This window comes from Macaca nemestrina, chromosome 9 (assembly GCF_043159975.1).
Source record: "Macaca nemestrina isolate mMacNem1 chromosome 9, mMacNem.hap1, whole genome shotgun sequence".
NCBI lineage: Eukaryota > Metazoa > Chordata > Mammalia > Primates > Cercopithecidae > Macaca > Macaca nemestrina.
The window spans coordinates 207,079-222,838 of record NC_092133.1 but is presented as its reverse complement, the minus strand read 5'-3'; the positions used below and the strand labels follow the sequence as shown (position 1 = coordinate 222,838).

General features: G+C 42.1%; 1 protein-coding gene across 1 annotated transcript in view; it reads left to right on the top strand.

Annotated features, from left to right (window-relative positions):
- The first annotated feature begins 18 nt into the window (after positions 1-18).
- Positions 19-15,760, top strand: part of LOC139356146 (uncharacterized) — a 43,684-nt gene continuing 27,942 nt past the window's right edge. Inside the window, exon 1 of the transcript XR_011607553.1 lies at positions 19-3,875. The gene's annotated coding sequence lies outside the window, so the exon portion shown is untranslated. The remainder of the gene's footprint in view (positions 3,876-15,760) is intronic.

Here is a 15,760-nt window from a genome sequence, read left to right as displayed (position 1 = left end):
TTAATGGGTTGATGGGTGCAGCAAACCACCATGGCACCTCTAGACCTGTGTAACAAACCTGCACATTCTGCACATGTATCCCAGAACTTAAAGTATAATAAAAAAAATTTGCAAGAGTTTATTTATGTAGCATTGGTTTTATTTCTTCTTAAACATTTGGAAGAATTCACCAGTAAAGCTCTCTATCTAGGCTTGGAGTTTCCTTTTTAGGAAGGTTTTTTTTTTCCCAGATTTAATTTTTTAAAATAAATAATTGAAGTATTCAGATTCTGTATTTCCTATTAGATCTGCTTTGTTCAGTTCTTTTTAAAATGAATTGGTACATTTAATCTAAATTTTCAAGTTTGTCAGTATAAATTTGTTAGTAGTGTCTTTCTACTAGCCTTAATGTCTACAAAATCTGTAGTCATATGCATTTTTCAATCCTGATAGTGGCAATTTGTCTCTTCTCTCCCCCCACCCCCTTGTTTTTTTGAGACCAGGGTCTCACCGTGTTGCCCAGACCAGACTCAAACTCCTGGGCTCTAGCGATCCTCCCTCACAGCCCCCCGCACAGCTGGGACTCTGGGCGCTCTGCTGTTCTTGACCGGTGCTGCTGGTGGCTTATTCATCTCATTAGTCTTTTCAAGGCATGTGGAGCTTGTGCCTTTGGTTGTCTTGATTTTTCTTAGTGAACATCTGCCTTCTAATTCATTTCTTTCTGGTCTCATCTTTGTGATTTACTTCTGCTTATTCTAGCTTTTTTATATGGACATTCAGATTGTTTATGTTCAGCATTTTTTCTTTTTTAATGCATATATTTTAGGTTATAACTTTCCCTTTAGCATGGCTTTAGCTGCATTCCAAGAGTTTTGATATGTTGTGATTTTGTTTTAATAGGTTTATTGGGGTATAATTAGCATACAATAAACTTCACATATTTAAAGAATATATTGCAATAAGTTTTGACATGTGCATACACCCCTGAAAGGATCTCAGCGTCTATGAGAATGGACGCATCCATCACCCCCAACGTTTTTCATCTATGTTTGAATGTCTGCCCTGTCCCTTCCTGTGCCCTGTTCGTACTATTTGAATTTTGTGTAAATGGATTATATAGCACATACTCTGTTTTGGGGGATGAGAGTCTAGCTTTTTTCGCTCAGCACAATTACTTGCGATTCATCTATGTGGTGAGAAACCATAGTTCATTTCTTCCTCTTGGTAAATAGCGCTCCATTGTGCTGTTCACCTGTTCACTTGTTGATGGACGTTTGCATTGCTTAAAGTATCGGGCCATTGCAAAAAAATCTGCCACAAATATTAATGTACGAGTCATTACAGGGACATGTGCTTTCATTTCTCTCGGCTGCCTAGGAATGGAACGACTGTGCGGTAGGTGCAAGTTTAACATTCCACCCTTTCTGGAGTGGCTGCATCATGTCAGATCCCCTGGTAATCTCTGAGTGTTCTGCTTCCTCCACAAGGTTCCAACACTCGGTTGATAATGTTTGACATTCTAGCAGATATACGGTGCTGTGTCCTCGTGGTTTTAATTTGCATTTACCTAAGGACTAACGATGCTGAACACCTTCTCACGTGCTTACTTGCCATCTGTTGAAGTGTCTGTTCACAATGTTTGCTCAGGCTTTCTTGGGTTGTTTGAGTTTTGAGTGTTCTCATGAGGTCCTCTGGGGTGGTCCTTTCCCAGCTGTGGCCCTGGTACTGAGGGGTCCTCCCCACAACAGGAACACAGGAAGCGAGTGTTCAATCAAGTCCTGCAGGGTGGCCTCAGCCAGGCCCGGATGTGGGCATGGGAGCCAGGCCACACTAAGCACCCAGAGCCCCTCTGTACCCCGTTCCTGATGGCACCAGCCCCCAGGTTGAAACAATGGGCAGAGCTTGTCTGTTTGGTCGTTTGCTGCCTTAACAGCCCACTGAGCACGGCTCAGTGCCAGCTCCCTGACAGTCTGTAAACAAGGTGGGAAAGGCAGGGCTCAGGGAGCTCCTCACGGAGGTCGAAGACAATTAATGAACACACCAGAAAAGGGACAGACAATGATGCAAATAGTACATGCTGTACGGAGATTTACAGTGGGGAGATGAGGAGAGAGCCCCGGCGACCACTTTCAGTTGGGCCCTGTCTCAGTCCTCTTGTGACCTTTAGACCAAGGCTTTATCGATGAGGTGGGACCAGACATGCAGAGCCTGGAGCCGGAAGGAGCTGGGTGCCCACAGAGGCAGGAGGATGGTACGAGGCAGGCCAGAGAGCGCAGCAGGCCCCGAGGACACACACGACCTGCCCCCTCTCACCTTCCCTACAAGGTGTGGGGTCTCCGCGGACTAAGACAATATCCTTGCCTCTCCAAGGGTTAACATTCTTTTTAAATATCCATAGGATATTTGAAAAACCTGATCATGCTTCAATTCTCATGTTTAACTGAAAAAGACTGAGATGACACGTGCAGCTCACACAGACCGGTCAGCGTGGGCCCCGGCGTTTGTTGATGGATGTGCACTGGGTCACAGGAAAGTCTCAGCCAGGTTTCAAAAGTAGACCCAATCTACTTATGCCCTTTGACTGCAAGTCCACACAGTTAGAATTGACAACACAAGGATGACTTCTACAATGAACAGTCTTGATACTTAAAAACATTCATTCAAGTAATTTGGGTCAAAGAGAAAGTCAATATTGATATTACAGACCATGTAGAAATCCACAGTCACAAGGTCACTGCCCTCAGTTTCTGGGGTCTGCGTAGTTGGAAGCATTTCACTGTCTCCTCTGTGTGAAGTTTATCCTGGTGTCCGGCCTGAGGGTGAGTTTCTGCCTGAGTGCCTTGCAGGGGGCTCGGCTGAGGAGGCCAGGAAGGGGATCCTGGGCTGAGGGCAGCTGGAGGCTGGGTCTCCCTGCCAGGCCACAGGCCAGCGAGTGGTGCAGATTTGTGGCCACCCCTCCTCAAAAGCGAGAAACTAATTATAGTCGCAAAATACGCAGGAATAGCTGATCGTGCTAAACTGGACGAGAGCCTGTGTTCAGGGCTGCAACTTTATATTGCACACATTCATTACTGTGACTTCTGTTAATATTTTCAGTATTTTTAAAAAAATGAATTAAAATGTATTACTATTTTGAGCTCATGACCAGAAACACAAGAGTCCCAGCAGGAGGCAGGTGGCAGGCCCAGAGAGGGGTTGAAGAGAGTTTGGTGAAGGGCCTGTCAGGAGGGTGGGGCAGGGTGTAAGGAGACTACCCTGGCATCCCCTGAAGTGTGGAGTGAGGACTGCAGCCAGGGTGGTGGGAGGCCGACTGGCCTCCGAGGAGAAAACTAGCACTGCCCAGAAAGGGGCCCAGCAGGAAGGGAGCCCGTGGCCACTGCCTTGTTTTTTGGCCTCCTGGCAGTGCTGGGCGAAGGGCAGAGCCAGTGTCCGAGGGCAAGACAGATGTGTCCCAGGGCAGGACCCCGAGCTCCTCAAACCCGGGGAGGACGGGGGATACAGGAGAGGTCCGTGAAGGCGCCTGAGTGACTGATTCCCGCCTACCGGAGCTATGGAGTGAGCCTACTGGATGTGTCTGGATTTATGATGGTGTCAAATGTGTTGAAACTATTACCGCATTTTGATTTGTACAAGAAAGAATTCCAGCCACAACCGTCCACTTTTATCTCATTTCATTCTCTAGTTCTGAATTCCGTGTTTCTCTGGCGATCATGACTAAATGGAATCCCAGGGATTTTTAACATAGCGACTGTTAGATGGGAAATGTTTTACAGGGAACATATCGGTCCCCAAGGACTGAAACTTGGCTCAGTCACGTGAACACAATTAACACCCAGAGCCCCACCCCGGGCAGCCCCAGGACCCCAGCTGGGGTGGACCCACCTCTTACCTCACAGGTAGAAGAAAGCATAAAGCCTGATTATTTATTCAACTGAGTAAAAAAAGTTCAGCCTTTTTCTGGCTGTGGCTCTAGGGCCCCCAGCCCCTCCTGGCCCCGAAGGAGAAGGGCGGGTGGGATGACAGCAGCTGCTCACCTCAGTGGGGAAGGGCCCTGCCTTAAGAAGTGGGCTCTGGGGCCTTCCCTTCATGCCTGTTAGTGGTGGGACCTTGGACATCTTTCCTGACCTCCCTCTGCCTCAGTTTGCACACCTATAAATGGGGTTATTAGTAGGATGAAGGTTGCTGTTGGGTTTAAAGGGATTCGAAGAACGTTCTGCACATTGTGAGCTCCATAGGAGTGGGCTCACCTCCTTCTCCTTACTGTCATCACCGTTGTTCAGAGATGATTATTTTATTCTCCTTACTGTCATCACTGTTGTTCATAGATGATTATTTTATTCTCCTTACTGACATCACTGTTGTTCATAGATTATTATTTTATTCTCCTTACTGTCATTACTGTTAATAGATTATTATTTTATATTATTTTATTTTCCTTACTGTCATCACTGTTGTTCATAGATTATTATTTTATATTATTTTATTCTCCCTACTGTCATTACTGTTATTCATAGATTATTATTTTATATTATTTTATTCTCCTTACTGTCATCACTGTTGTTCATAGATTATTATTTTATATTATTTTATTCTCCTTACTGTCATCACTGTTGTTCATAGATTATTATTTTATTCTTCTTACTGGCATTACTGTTGTTCATAGATGATGATGATGATTTTTTTTATTATTATACTTTAAGTTCTAGGGTACATGTGCACAACATGCGGATTTGTTACATAGGTATACATGTGCCATGTTGGTGTGCTGCACCCATTAACTCATCATTTATATTAGGTATATCTCCTAATGCTATCCCTCCCCCCTCCCGCTCCCCACAATAGGCCCCAGTGTGTGATGTTCCCCTTCCTGTGTCCAGGTGATCTCATTGTTCAGTTCCCACCTATGAGTGAGAACATGCAGTATTTGTTTTTCTGTTCTTGCTGAGAATGATGGTTTCCAGCTGCATCCATGTCCCTACAAAGGACATGAACTCATCCCTTTTTATGGCTGCATAGTACTCCATGGTGTATATTTGCCACATTTTCTTAATCCAGTCTGTCACTGATGGACATTTGGGTTGATTCCAAGTCTTTGCTATTGTGAATAGTGCCACAATAAACATATATGTGCATGTGTCTTTATAGCAGCATGATTTGTAATACTTTGGGTATATACCCAGTAATGGGATGGCTGGGTCAAATGGTATTTCTAGTTCTAGATCCTTGAGGAATTGCCACGCTATTTTCCACAATGGTTGAACTAGTTTACAGTCCCACCAACAGTGTAAAAGTATTCGTATTTCTCCACATCCTCTCCAGCACCTGTTGTTTCCTGACTTTTTAATGATTGCCATTCTAACTGGTGTGAGATGGTATCTCATTGTGGTTTTGATTTGCATTTCTCTGATGGCCAGTGATGATGAGCATTTTTTCATGTGTCTGTTGGCTGTATAAATGCCTTCTTTTGAGAAGTATCTGTTCATATCCTTTGCCCACTTTTTGATGGGGTTGTTTGTTTTTTTCTTGTAAATTTGTTTGAGTTCTTTGTAGGTTCTGGATATTAGCCCTTTGTCAGATAAGTAGATTGCAAAATTTTTCTCCCGTTCTGTAGGTTGCCTGTTCACTCTGATGGTAGTTTCTTTCACTGTGCAGAAGCTCTTTAGTTTAATTAGATCCCATTTGTCAATTTTGGCTTTTGTTGCCGTTGCTTTTGGTGTTTTAGACATGAAGTCCTTGCCCATGCCTATGTCCTGAATGGTATTCCCTAGGTTTTCTTCTAGGGTTTTTATGGTTTTAGGTCTAACATTTAAGTCTCTAATCCATCTCGGATTAATTTTTGTATAAGGAGTAAGGAAAGGATCCAGTTTCAGCTTTCTACTTATGGCTAGCCAATTTTCCCAGCACCATTTATTAAATAGGGAATCCTTTCCCCATTTCTTGTTTTTGTCAGGTTTGTCAGAGATCAGATGGCTGTAGGTGTGTGGTATTATTTCTGAGGGCTCTGTTCTGTTCCATTGGTCTATATCTCTGTTTTGGTACCAGTACCATGCTGTTTTGGTTACTGTAGCCTTGTAGTATAGTTTGAAGTCAGGTAGCATGATGCCTCCAGCTTTATTCTTTCGGCTTAGGATTGTCTTGGCAATGCAGGGTCTTTTTTGGTTCCATATGAACTTTAAAGCAATTTTTTCCAATTCTGTGAAGGAAGTCATTGGTAGCTTAATGGGGATGGCATTGAATCTATAAATTACCTTGGGCAGTATGGCCATTTTCATGATATTGATTATTCCTATCCATGAGCATGGTATGTTCTTCCATTTGTTTGTGTCCTCTTTTATTTCACTGAGCCGTGGTTTGTAGTTCTCCTTGAAGAGGTCCTTCACATCCCTTGTAAGTTGGATTCCTAGGTATTTTATTGTCTTTGAAGCAATTGTGAATGGGAGTTCATTCATGATTTGGCTCTGTTTGTCTGTTACTGGTGTATAAGAATGATTGTAATTTTTGCACATTGATTTTGTATCCTGAGACTTTGCTGAAGTTGCTTATCAGTTTAAGGAGATGTTGGGCTGAGATAATGGGGTTTTCTAAATATATAATCATGTCATCTGCAAACAGGGACAATTTGACTTCTTCTTTTCCTAACTGAATATGCTTTATTTCTTTCTCTTGCCTGATTGCCTTAGCCAGAACTTCCAACACTATGTTGAACAGAAGTGGTGAGACAGGGTATCCCTGTCTTGTGCCAGTTTTCAAAGGGAATGCTTCCAGTTTTTGCCCATTCAGTATGATATTGGCTGTGGGTTTGTCATAAATAGCTCTTATTATTTTGAGATACGTTCCATCAATACCGAATTTATTGAGAGTTTTTAGCTTGAAGGGCTGTTGAATTTTTTCAAAGGCCTTTTCTGCATCTATTGAGATAATCATGTGGTTTTTGTCTTTGGTTCTGTTTATATGCTGGATTACGTTTATTGATTTGCATATGTTGAACCAGCCTTGCATCCCAGGGATGAAGCCCACTTGATCATGGTGGGTAAGCTTTTTGATGTGCTGCTGGATTCGGTTTGCCAGTATTTTATTGAGGATTTTTGCATCGATGTTCATCAGGGATATTGGTCTAAAATTCTCTTTTTTTGTTGTATTTCTGCCAGGCTTTGGTATCAGGATGATGTTGGTCTCATAAAATGAGTCAGGGAGGATTCCCTCTTTTTCTACTGATTGGAATAGTTTCAGAAGGAATGATACCAGCTCCTCCTTGTACCTCTGGTAGAATTTGGCTTTGAATCCGTCTGGTCCTGGACTTTTTTTGGTTGGTAGGCTATTAATTATTGCCTCAATTTCAGAGCCTGCTATTGGTCTATTCAGGGATTCAACTTCTTCCTGGTTTAGTCTTGGGAGAGTGTATGTGTCCAGGAATTTATCCATTTCTTCTAGGTTTTCTAGTTTATTTGCACAGAGGTGTTTATAGTATTTTCTGATGGTAGTTTGTATTTCTGTGGGGTCGGTGGTGATATCCCCTTTATCATTTTTTATTGCATCTATTTGATTCTTCTCTCTTTTCTTCTTTATTAGTCTTGCTAGCAGTCTGTCAATTTTGTTGATCTTTTCAAAAAACCAGCTCCTGGATTCATTGATTTTTTGAAGAGTTTTTTTGTGTCTCTATCTCCTTCAGTTCTGCTCTGATCTTAGTTATTTATTGCCTTCTGCTAGCTTTTGAATGTGTTTGCTCTAGCTGCTCTAGTTCTTTTAATTGTGATGTTAGGGTGTCAATTTTAGATCTTTCATGCTTTCTCTTGTGGGCATTTAGTGCTATAAATTTCCCTCTGCACACTGCTTTTAATGTGTCCCAGAGATTCTGGTATGTTGTATCTTTGTTCTCATTGGTTTCAAAGAACATCTTTATTTCTGCCTTCATTTTGCTATGTACCCAGTAGTCATTCAGGAGCAGGTTGTTCAGTTTCCATGTAGTTGAGTGATTTTGATTGAGTTTCTCAGTCCTGAGTTCTAGTTTGATTGCACTGTGGTCTAAGAGACAGTTTGTTATAATTTCTGTACTTTTATATTTGCTGAGGAGTGCCTTACTTCCAACCATGTGGTCAATTTTGGAATAAGTGTGATGTGGTGCTGAGAAGAATGTATATTCTGTTGATTTGGGGCGGAGAGTTCTGTAGATGTCTATTAGATCTGCTTGGTGCAGAGTTGAGTTCAGTTCCTGGATATCCTTGTTAACTTTCTGTCTCGTTTATCTGTCTAATGTTGACAGTGGGGTGTTAAAGTCTCCCATTATTATTGTATGGGAGTCTAAGTCTCTTTGTAAGTCTCTAAGGACTTGCTTTATGAATCTGGGTGCTCCTGTATTGGGTGCATATATATTTAGGATAGTTAGCTCTTCTTGTTGAATTGTTCCCTTTACCAGTATGTAATGGCCTAGTCTCTTTTGATCTTTGTTGGTTTAAAGTCTGTTTTATCAGAGATGAGGATTGCAACCCCTGCCTTTTTTTGTTTTCCATTTGCTTGGTAGATCTTCCTCCATTCCTTTATTTTGAGCCAGTATGTGTCTCTGCATGTGAGATGGGTCTCCTGAATACAGCAAACTGATGGGTCTTGACTCTTTATCCAATTTGCCAGTCTGGAGGTCTTTTAATTGGACCATTTAGTCCATTTACATTTAAGGTTAATATTGTTATATGTGAACTTGATCCTGTCATTATGACATTAGTTGGCTATTTTGCTCGCTAGTTGATGCAGTTTCTTCCTAGCATGGATGGTCTTTACATTTTGGCATGTTTTTGCAATGGCTGGTACCAGTTGTTCCTTTCCATGTTTAGTGCTTCCTTCAGGATGTCTTGTAGGGCAGGCCTGCTGGTGACAAAATCTCTCAGCATTTGTTTGTCTGTAAAGGATTTTATTTCTCCTTTACTTGTGAAAGTTAGTTTGGCTGGATATGAAATTCTGGGTTGAAAATTCTTTCCTTTAAGAATGTTGAATATTGGCCTCCACTCTCTTCTGGCTTGTAGAGTTTCTGCCGAGAGATCTGCTGTTAGTCTGATGGGCTTCCCTTTGTGGGTAACCCGACCTTTCTCTCTGGCTGCCCTTAACATTTTTTCCTTCATTTCAACTTTGGTGAATCTGACAATTATGTGTCTTGGAGTTGCTCTTCTCGAGGAGTATCTTTGTGGCATTCTCTGTATTTCCTGAATTTGAATGTTGGCCTGCCTTGCTAGGTTGGGGAAGTTCCCCTGGATAATATCCTGCAGAGTGTTTTCCAACTTGGTTCCATTCTCCCTGTCACTTTCAGGCACACCAATCAGACATAGATTTGGTCTTTTCACATAATTCCATATTTCTTGGAGGCTTTGTTCACTTCTTTTTACTCTTTTTTCTCTAAACTTCTCTTCTTGCTTCATTTCATTCATTTGATCTTCAATCACTGATACTCTTTCTTCCAGTTGATCGAGTCGGTTACTGAAGCTTGTGCATTTGTCACGTAGTTCTCGTGTTGTGGTTTTCACCTCTATCAGTTCATTTATGGACTTTTCTGCATTGATTATTCTAGTTATCCATTCTTCCATTCTTTTTTCAAGGTTTTTAGTTTCTTTGTGTTGGGTACGTAGTTCCTCCTCTAGCTCTGAGAAGTTTGATCGACTGAAGCCTTCTTCTCCCAACTCGTCAAAGTCATTCTCTGTCCAGCTTTGTTCCTTTGCCAGTGATGAGCTGCATTCCTTTGGAGGGGGAGATGTGCTCTGATTTTTTGAATTTCCAGCTTTTCTGCACTGCTTTTTTCCCATCTTTGTGGTTTTATCTGCCTTTGGTCTTTGATGATGGTGATGTACTGATGGGGTTTTGGTGTGGGTGTCCTTTCTGTTTGTTATTTTTCCTTCTAATAGTCAGGACCCTCAGCTGCATGTCTGTTGGAGTTTGCTTGAGGTTCACTCCAGACCCTGGTTGCCTGGGTATCAACCATGGAGGCTGCAGAAGATAGAATATTGCTTAACAGCAAGTGTTGCTGTCTGATTCTTGCTCTGGAAGCTTCATCTCAGAGGTGTACCCAGCTGTGTGAGGTGTGTGGTGTCAGTCTGCACCTGAGTTGCAAATGCAGAAATCTCCTGTCTTCTGTGTTGCTCACACTGGAAGCTGGAGGCTGGCGCTGTTCCTATTCGGCCATCTTGGGTGCCCGCTTGTAGGGCACAGGCACCCTGCTCCAAAGCCTGGGGCTTTGCGGCCCACCCAGGATAGTTTTGGGAGCTTCTGGGATGGGAGAGGCCTTTTAGGAAGGCTCCCAGCATTCCATGTGGTCTTGCTGCTTCTTTCCTCTGCCAGCCTCAAAGTCTCCCTGAGTCCCTGTGGCCTGCATAGGTCACACTGCCTATAGATGATTATTTTATTACTCGCTGATGATCCTGAGTGAGGTCTGTAGCTGCACTGAGGTGCCTCTGGAGGGTTTCCCCCTGGGCACTGTGCATGGGCCCTGGGCAGATGTGGGACCCCAGGCCCTCAAGGACGAGGAGCACCAGCACTGTTTCTAACATCAGTCTAGCACTTGTCCAGTATACAATGAGGGTGACCTGAAATAAAAATTCACTGAATTTTGTTTTTTGGTAACAGCTTTTTTGAGAATTAATTCATATACCATACAATTCATCCATTTAAAGTATAAAATTTGATAGTTTTTAGTATATTCACAGACTGTCGCAACCATAACTACCATGAATTTTAGATCATTTTTATCAATATAAAGGAGCCTGTACCCATTAGCCATCACCGATCCAACTCTCCATCCTCTCTAGCCCAAAGCAACCACTGATCCACCTTTTGTCTCTATACACTTGTCTATTCCTGAACATTCCATATAAATGGAATCATATAATATTTAGTATTTTGTAACTGCTTTTTTCACTTAGCATATTATTTTCAAGGTTCATTCATGTTGTAGCATGTATCTGAGCTTCATTCTTTTTTTTTTTGAGATGGAGTCTCACTCTGTCGCCCAGGCTGGAGTGCAGTGGCCAGATCTCAGCTCACTGCAAGCTCAGCCTCCCAGGTTTATGCCATTCTCCTGCCTCAGCCTCCCAAGTAGCTGGAACTACAGGCACCCACCACCTCACCTGGCTAGTTTTTTGTATTTTTTAGTAGAGACAGGGTTTCACCATGTTAGCCAGGATGGTCTCGATCTCCTGACCTCGTGATCCACCCGTCTTGGCCTCCCAAAGTGCTGGGATTACAGGCTTGAGCCACTGCGCCTGGCAGCTTCATTCTTTTTTATGATGAAATGATGTTTCATTGTGTGGCTAAGCTACATTTTGTCTGTTTATTAGTTTATGGCAATTCGGGTTGTTTCCAGATTTTGGTTATTATGAATAATGGTTCTATGAATGTTCATGCACAATTTGCTGTGTACAAATGTTTTCATTTCTCTTGGGTATGTGCCTAGAAGTGGAATTGTTAGATCAAATGGTATCTCTATGTTTGACATGTTGGGGAGCTGCCAACCTCTTTTCCAAAGTGGTTTCACCATTTTACCCTCCCATCAGCAGAGTCTGATTTCTCTCCATCCTCATCAAAACTTGTTGTTGCCTATTGTTTTTTATTATATCTGTGCTAGTGGGTGTGAAGTGGTAGCTCATGTGGTTTCGGTATGAATTTCCCTGATGACTAATTATGTTGAGTATCTTTTCAGGTTCTTAGTGGCTATTCATAGGTCTTATTTGGAGAAACTTCTATTCAGGTTCTTTTCCCATTTTTAATTGGGTTATCTATATTTTAAGAGTTAAAAAAATTCTAGATGCAAGTCTCAATCAGATTGCAATTTGCAGATATTTTCTCCCATTCTGTAAGTTGTCTTTTCAATGTCTTGGTAGTGTCCTTTGACACATAAGGTTTTCAATTTTGAAATTCAATTTATCTATTTTTCTTTGCTTGCTTATACTTTTGGTGCCATATCTGAGATAACAGCACCAGACCCAAGGTGATGATGATTCACGTCCATGTTTTTACTGTTTACAATTTTAGCTTTTATAGCTGGGTCTGTGACCATTTAAAATGAATTCTTGTATATGGTGTGAGATAGGGGTCCAACTTCATTCTTTTGCATGTGGCTATGCAGTTGTCCTAGCACCAGTTGTTGAGAAGATTATTCCTCCCATTGAATGGTCTTGGCACCCTTCAATTGTCAAAAATCAATTTGCCATAATTATATGGATTTATTGTTGTACTTTCAATTCTATTTTACTGATCTATATGTCTAGCTTATGCCAATGTCACACAGTTTTTGTTTTCATAGCTTTGTAGTAAGTTTTGAAATTTTGAAGTGTGAGCCCTTCCACTTTGTTCTATTTTAAAGACTGTTTTTGTGTATTCCGGGTCTCTTGAGTTTCCATATACATTTTATAGTCAGTTTGTCAATTTCAACAAAGCCAGCAGGGTTTCAGATAGGGAGTGTGATCAATTTTTTTTTTTTTTTTAATGGAGTCTTGCTCTGTCATCCAGGCTGAAGTGCAATGGCGCGATCTCAGCTTGCTGCAACCTTCGCCTCCTGGGTTCAAGCGACTCTCCCTGCTTAGCCTCTTGACTAGCTGGGACTACAGGTGCACACCACCATGCCCGGCTAGTTTTAGTAGATGGGGTTTCACCATGTTGGCCAGGCTGGTCTCGAACTCCTGACCTCAGGTGATCCACCCACCTCGGCCTTCCAAAGTGCTGAGATTTCAGGCATGAGCCACAGCACCCGGCCAGAGTGTGATCAATCTTTAGATCAACTTAGAGAGTGTTGCCACATTAACAATATTAAATCTTCATTTTTGTTGTTGTTGTTGTTGATTTTGAGGCAGAAGTCTTGCTCTGTTGCCCAGGCTGGAGTGCAGTGGTGCAATCTCGGCTCACTGCAACCTCTGCTTCCTGGGTTCAAGCAATTCTCCTGCCTCAGCCTCCCATATAGTTGGGATTACAGGCATGTGTCACCCAGCCAGGCTAATTTTTGTATTTTTAGTAGAGATAGGATTTCACCATGTTGGTCAGGCTTGTCTCGAACTCCTGACCTCAAGTGATCCACCTGCCTCAGCCTCCCAAAGTGCTGGGGTTACCGGCATGAACTGCCATGCCCGGCCAACAATATTAAATCTTCTAATCCATGTTCATGGAAAGATATCTTAGGTCTTCTTTAATTTTTCAACGATATTTTGTAGTTTTTAGTATACATAGCTTATACCTCCTTGGTTACATTTATTCCTAAGTATTCTTAGTCTTTTTCATGCTATTATAAAGGAAATTTTTTTACATTTTATTTTTTGGTTGTTTGTTGTAAGTGTTTAAAAACTCAATTAATATAATAAGTCCTTACTTAATGTTGTCAGTAGGTTCTTGGAAACTGACTCTAAGTGAAATGACATATAACAAAATTTCTCATTAATGATGTAATGAAATGATGTTGAATGAAATGGTATTTGAGAGCCTGCTGTACATCATTTATCTTAAAGTTGAGCTTCCAATAACCTATTGCTGATGTTAAGTGAGCACTTACTGTATACATATATTGATCTTATATCTTGCAAACTTGCTATAAGGTTTTAATAGTTTTTTAGTGGGTTCCTTATGATTTCCTACATACAAGAATCTTTCATGTGAGACTAGAGATAATTTTACCCCTTTATTTCCATTCTGGATGTCTTCTATTTCATTTTAATACTGAGTCAAAACTTCCTCAACCTGATCATGGGTATCTATGAAAAATTCACAACTAACATCATACCTAATGTTGAAAGACTGAATTCTTCCCCCAAGATTAGGAACAAGGGAAGGATTTTCATTCTTGCCATTTCTGTTTCATGTTGTACAGTTTTGGAAATTAACACACTTCTAAATAAACAATGAATTTAAAATAAATTAAAAGGAAAATGAGAAAAAATCTTGCGAATAATGAAAATGAAGGTGAAACCTACCAAAATGTAGAAGCTGCAGCTAAGCAATGTTCAGAGGGAAATTTGTATCTGTGAATATAAATATTGGGGAAAAAGAAATAAGTTAAAAAATCTGACTTTCCACCTTAAGACATTGAAAAACGAAGAGCAAACTAACCCTAAAGCAAATAAAAAGGAGGAAATAATTAAAGTTATAGCAGTAGAGAACAGAAAAACAATAGAGAAAATCAGTAAAATCAAAACTTGGTCTTTGAAAATATCAGCAAAACTGATAAACCTTTAGCTATATTGACAAAGAGAGAAGACTCAAATTACTAAAATCAGAAATGAAAGAGGGAGCATAACTACCAACTTTATAGACATAGAAAGGATTATAAAGGAATACTATGAGCATTTGTATGTCAATAAATCAGAGAACTTAGATGAAGTGGACAAATTTCTAGAAAGACACAAACTTCCAAGATCGACTTCAGAAGAAAAAGAAACAAGTATATACAAGTGAAAAGATTGAATTAGTGAGTTCTCCTGAAACCTGTTCAGTTAAAAGTGTGGCATCTCCCTTCTGAGATCTGGTTGATGGAAAGTGTGGCATCTCCCTCCTGAGATCTGGTCGATGGAAAGTGTGGTGTCTCGCTCCTGAGATCTGGTCAGTTGAAAGTGTAGCGTCTGCTTCCTAAGATCTGGTTAGTTCAAAGTGTGGCGTCTCCCTCCTGAGATGTGGTCATTGGCTGTGGCTTCTCCCTCCTGAGATCTGGTTGGTTGAGTGTGGTGTCTCCCTCCTGACATGTGGTTGTTTGAATGTGGCGTCTTCCTCCTGATATCTGGTCGGTTGAAAGTGTGGCGTTGGCCGGGCGCGGTGGCTCAAGCCTGTAATCCCAGCACTTTGGGAGGCCGAGGCGGGCGGATCACAAGGTCAGGAGATCGAGACCACAGTGAAACCCCGTCTCTACTAAAAATACAAAAAATTAGCCGGGCGCGGTGGCGGGCGCCTGTAGTCCCAGCTACTCAGGAGGCTGAGGCAGGAGAATGGCGGGAACCCGGGAGGCGGAGCTTGCAGTGAGCCGAGATCGCGCCACTGCACTCCAGCCTGGGCAACAGCGTGAGACTCCGTCTCAAAAAAAAAAAAAAAAAAAAAAAAAAAGAAAGTGTGGCGTCTCCCTCCTTAGATCTGGTCGGTTGAAAGTGTGGTGTCTCACTCCTGAGATCTGGTCATTGAGTTTGGTGTCTCCCTCCTGAGATCTGGTCAGTTGAAAGTGTGGCATCTCCCTCCTGAGATCTGGTCGTTGAGTATGGTGTCTTCCTCCTGAGATCTGGTCATTGAATGTGGCTTCTCCCTCCTGAGATCTGGTCAGTGGGAAGTGTGGCGTCTTCCTCCTGAGATCTTGTTGGTTGAAAGTGTGACATCTCCCTCCTGAGATGTGGTTGGTTGAGTGTGTTGTCTCCCTCCTGAGATGTGGTCATTGAGTGTGGCATCTCCCTCTTTAGATCTGGTCAGTTGAAAGTGTGGTGTCTCCCTCCTGAGATCTGGTCATTGAATGTGGCATCTCCCTCCTGAGATCTGGTCAGTTGAAAGTGTGGCATCTTCCTCCTGAGATCTGGTCGATGGAAAGTGTGGCATCTCCCTCCTGAGATATGGTCAGTTGAGTGTGTCATCTCCCTCCTGAGATGTGGTCATTGAGTGTGGCATCTCCCTCCTGAGATCTGGTTGGTTGAGTGTGGCATCTCCCTCCTGAGATCTGGTCGGTTGAAAGTGTGGTGTTCCCCTCCTGAGATCTGGTCGTTGAATGTGGTTTCTCCTTCCTGAAATCTGGTCATTGAGTGTGGCGTCTCCCTCCTGAGATCTGGTCAGTTGAAAGTGTGGCATCTCCCTC